A 5,518-nucleotide genomic window follows, 5' to 3' on the forward strand; every position below is an offset into this window, starting at 1 on the left:
CACCAGAAGAAGATTTTTCAGGGAAGAAGCCATTTGTAGAACATCTATGAATCTTTGGATGTCCAAAATATATTCATGTTCCTAAATACAAGTGAAATATGTTAGACTCTACAAGTATAAAACGTATCTTTGTTGATTATAGCCTTTCATCAAAGGCTTATAGAATCTACATCAAAGAAGAAAGGCGAATTGAATCTAGTAGGGATGACATATTTGACGAAAACCATGCCTACAAAAGATCCAATGATATACCTATTGAATCTGATGAAGAAGATGCACCACTATTTGAAAAAGAAGAGAATCATGATAAGTCACCTACAAATAAAGAAGTAGAAGCACCAAGTGAACCTATTCAACCTATTATCATCTCGAATAAAAGAAGAGACCAACCTGGTTGAGAGCTACACTTGAAGAAGAAGAAGGACACAAAGCAGCAAAGGACACATTCAGAGAAAGCAAGAAGTTGAAAATATACTCAGGATATGCAACATACATGAAAATTTTAATTGAAGCAAAACCAACTACTTTTGAATAAGTCTCTCATCAAGAAGAATGGAAGAAAGAAATGCAGGAAGAATATCAATCTATCATGAATAATGGGGTTTGGGAAATCGTTCCTAGACCTAGTGACAAATTTGTTGTCACAACCAAATGGATTTACAAGATCAAACATGTCGTTGATGGAAGCATAGATAAATACAAAGAAATATTTTTTGGAAGGGGTTTCTATCAAAAGGAAGGAATAGACTATGAAGAAAATTTTGCTCCTACTTCCATGTAGACTACTATTAGATATTTAGTTTCATTAGCAACCACTATGCGACGGAATATCCATCAAATGGATGTCAAAAAAACTTTCCTAAATGGAAAAATTGATGAAGAAGTATATATTGAGCAACTGGAAGTTTTGATATAAATAGCAAGCAAACTCATGCCTGTAGATTAAAGAAAGCCCTATATGGCTTGAAGAAAGCTCCTAGGGCCTGGTACGCAAGAATGGATGCCTATCTTCTAAGGATTCGTTTTATCAAAAGTTCAGCAGATGAAAACCTCTACATCAAGATAGTGAAGAAATAACTAATTATCATACTTTTATATGTGGATGATTTATTTGTTACGGGTGTGAAGCATAGAATTCTAGAATGTAAGAAGATGTTGGCAGTTGAATTTGAAATGAAGGATCTATGACTTATGCATTACTACTTGGGTTTGGAAGTTTGGAAGAAACCGAATGAAATATATCTTGGTCAAGGAAAGTACATAACCAATATGTTACAAAATTTCGATATGATGGATTCTTAGCCTATGATAACTCCCATGATCACAAATCTCAAGAAGTTAAGAAGTTATGATTCTAGTCTTGTTGATCCCATAAGTTACCGAAAGTTGGTTTTCTCCTTGATGTATTTGGTGAACACAATACTTGATATATGTTGTGTTATAAATGTTCTAATGCAATTTCAGATGGAACCTCTTCATGATCATTGGATAGTTGCAAAGCACATTTTGAGATACCTAAGTGGAACTATTCATCAATGCCTAAAATATGATGTGAAGGAGATTCGATTAACAGGTTTTACTGATTATGATTAGAGTGTCAGTGAGACAGATGGAAGAAGCACTACCGGTGGTTGTTTTATTTTGGCATCCACAATTATTTCATGCATGAGTAGAAAGAAAGATTTAGTTGCCTTGAGTAGTTCTAAAGTTGAATATGTTGTTGCATGTGAAGTAGGAAAGGAAGCAGTTTGGTTAAGGAAACTCCTATAAGATTTGCTTGGAGGACCACTAGATCGTAAGAATATTGAAGAAAATGTTTATTGATTATCTAACTAGGATGGTGAGATTTTGGTCTATGTGATCTAACTTGTCTTCCATTTTTAGGTCCTGAACTTCCGAAGCAGTTTTGACCCCTCAAACGGAGTTTTTTTGAGGTTCTTAATAGGACCATAGCTATAGACAAGGGCCTATAGCAAATCTTGTAGTAGTCTAAGGGATCTTTCCAATGAGGTATCATACGCGCCAAACGGAGATAATATGACCAAGTTATGACCCCGAGAATTTGGTTGCCCAACTAACCCCAACGGGGCCCAAAACTCTTGGTTTTCCATCTCTTGGGGTTAGTTTTTTGGTTGTCTAAGGTTTTACCTTGTTGTTCAATAATAAAAAGGCCCTTGAGCCTCATTGTAACACAGTTCAGAGGCATGTAACCACCACATCTCTTCTCAGAGATAAGTTAGCATCACCAAAGCTAGTTTATTTACATTTATGTATGTAAGCATATTTCAGTTCTTTGATATTAATGAAATGAAGTTTTATTTTAGCTGCATCTTTGTGTTTATGTATATATCTATATTTTTCTCACTCCTACATAAGTCTGGATCATCACTTGGGAAGAAATAATGGAGGATTGGGTAAGCATCTGGCATCTGATACTCCTTGAGGATGAGGTAGGGCATCCAAGATAAGACTAGTCGTAGAGGACCGATATTCTTTGAGGACTAGGGATCCAAGATAAGAATAGTCGTGGAAGGACATACCCTCTAAACACCCAGGTGGGGTATGCGCCAAAAAATATGTTATGTGATTTCTACCAAAAGACTTTTCGAAATGATGAAGGTGTCTATAAATCATTAGTCTCACCAGCATTATGATCTAATCTTGTGGAGAGATAGAGTTGTTAATCAAGGCCTTGCTATGTAAAAATTTTGGTTGGTATGATGCTAAATGAATGGGTTGCCAATCTGACTCTTCTTATGAGACCTCTTCAAATTGAGAATGCCCATGTACCATTTATGAATACCTCCCTAGTTAAGAGGGAGTGTTGAAAACTGTGTAACTAGTTTCGGTCTTCATAAATATGAAATGTACTTTTGAATCTTGTATATTGTAAAATAAAAGAAAAATTATTATTGTTATTTTTGGAGCATGGGTTTCATGCTCAAGGTCTTTTATTTTATAGTTCAAGCACCCATTGAGTGCTTCTAGGGTTTGTCCTAGGTTAAGAAGTCAAAAGAGTCATTGTCATATGTTGAAGACCCCATCGTGCACATTGTAACTTGTAAAAAGAATTATTTTTGTATTTCAAAGTGTCAAAATACCCTCCAAGGCCAAGTCAGTATGGCGGCTGAGAAGTCGACCTATTTTGAGGATCCATGTCCACCTTAGAAGCCTATATAAAGGAGAGAATTCAACCTATTTTGGACACATTCACTTGTCATCATCTAAGCAAAGGAGAAGCACAAGAAAGCTAGTGAAAAAGGAGAAGGATGAACAAGGAAATTTTTTTGGGCTACTTCTCTCTCACACGTGTGAAGAAGGAAGGCTAGGGATCACTGCTTCAAGGTCGAAATTCTCAAGTTGCAAGAAGAGGATCAAAATTGCCAGAAGAGGACCTTAATAGGTCACCTACTATCCCAAGACAAGGAATCAAGTCAAGAGAAGTTGTTGGAAGGCCTTGGAAGGCTAAATTTCACTCACACATGTGGATGCAGTAGCAGTTACAAGGGTTGAAAAATTCAGGCCTGCAATAGAGGCCGAAATTCTGACACTGGGGGTCAAAATTGTGCAGTTGGAATAGATTTGACTGGGTTTGACTTGGACAAAGGAAGCACACCATCAAGGAGGTTGGGCTTGGTCTTGGAAGGGTATTGGTCTTGGTCTAGAGGTCTTGGCATTTGTCAATTGAAGAATCTATAAGAAGAGAAGAGATTTATAGGTTTTCCTCACAAGTGGAGAGGTTTTGGACCTGGCATGCAACCTATATCTTGTGTTCTTATGTACTATTGTTCTTCTTGTTTTAGTAATTGTTTTATGATAAGAACAAATGTAATAATAATAGAAGAAGCTAATAAGTAAGAAAAAGTAAAAAGAGATCACAAGTAGTTATCAAGAATAGAGAAATCATCCTAACTATTGCCCTATAGATTTATCAACATGAATCAACAGCAAGAGTAGTCGATGCTCAGCAATGAAAATAGAGCTTAGTATGGGTAACAATCCTGGCTATAAATGGAAAGAAGTTGAAGAGGAATCACGTCGAGTATTTGTTAAAAAAAAATTGAAGGCGAGAATGGCATCCCTAGGTGAGGTAAGTGAAGAGAGGTCAAGATCAGCTAGGAGGCGATGGCACTAGAAGAGAAGCTTTCCATGTTGGAAGTTATTGGGGTGCAGTTAATGGAGGAAGTTTGAACTCACTTTTCGTTGTTGATGTGAGAGGTTGAAATAATGCGAGAAGACGTGGAGAGAATTCAGATTACAATAGTGAATGTAGCTATGAAAACTGATAATCTCTCTGTAAAGGTGGAGGGGATAGAGGTAAAGTTGGAAGTGGAAGTTGTTGGGGTACTTAAGGAAGTCTTTGGACTATAGGATCCTCCTCCAACTGACACAAAAAATCCATGCGAGCTTGAGGAGCTAGCAGCAGCAGAGGTTCTAGTACAAGAAGAGGCAGAAAATGGAAACGAGATGGAAAATGGAGAACTTCTAGGAATGTAGATTACTTCCAGTCTTATTTTTTAATCAATGTTATGTAAATCAATACTCTATAATGGCCTGCTTTAGAGATTATATAAGATAAACTCAGTTAGAAGTACAATATGATATAGGCAAGGTAACGACATAATCCATTTTGATCAATTTTGGTTTTCAGAAGTTGATGAACAGTTTGTGAATGTAAGAAATTTGGCCCGTGTTCTAGTTTGATAATATAAAGCTACCCATTTCCTTAAAAAAAAATAGAATTTTCGACACATTGACTTATACCTAAAAGGAACATACCCAATTGTGTTTAGATTCAAATGTGAATGTATCAAAAGCATCATAGCCTTGGAAACCACACATTTGAGATTTCCATATCCAACCACAAAAGAGATTTGTTTTCTAATCAAACTAATAAATAGGCTCATTTTATAAAAACTAAGATATATCACTTGTGTGCCAAAACTAAATAAACTACATAAAACTCTCAAACTCAATCAAAAAACAACTATTTCACCTACATAAACAAGAAGTTATAAAAGCAAAAGTAGTTAGTGATTATGTTAGTGGAGACTCCAAGATAAGTATCACAGTACGAGACACTCACAATACTAATTAAGATGAGACTACAAGATAAGCATAGACTCATCCATAGTGGATCTTTGGATATATTAGAAAAAGCTCGTCTTTGTCTTTAGTCACATCATGTGATCCTACATTGTACACACTTAAGCATAAAGCATGAACATTGAACCTGGAGTTTAAAGGTCATTGATATATATATGTGTGTGTGTGAAGGGGGGGGGGGGGGGGGGGGGTGGTGGTGTCGAGCGGGTGGGGTTAATTTTTAAGTGACCCATTAAATTAAGAGTTTGGAAAAATAGGTGGCCTTTGTAAATGATGTGCATAATTTTTTTTGTCAAGTTATCTGTGTCTTCCAAAGATGCATAACATTTGGCTAGAGAAACTGCGAAGCGAGGGCATCGAAGCCATCAAAATCACCTGGGCATCAAACTCGGCCTGGGCCACACCAGCCCTT

The sequence above is a fragment of the Pinus tabuliformis genome, chromosome 7 (assembly GCF_031772625.1).
Source record: "Pinus tabuliformis cultivar Carrire ecotype Pingquan chromosome 7, CPIR1, whole genome shotgun sequence".
Classification (NCBI taxonomy): Eukaryota; Viridiplantae; Streptophyta; class Pinopsida; order Pinales; family Pinaceae; genus Pinus; species Pinus tabuliformis.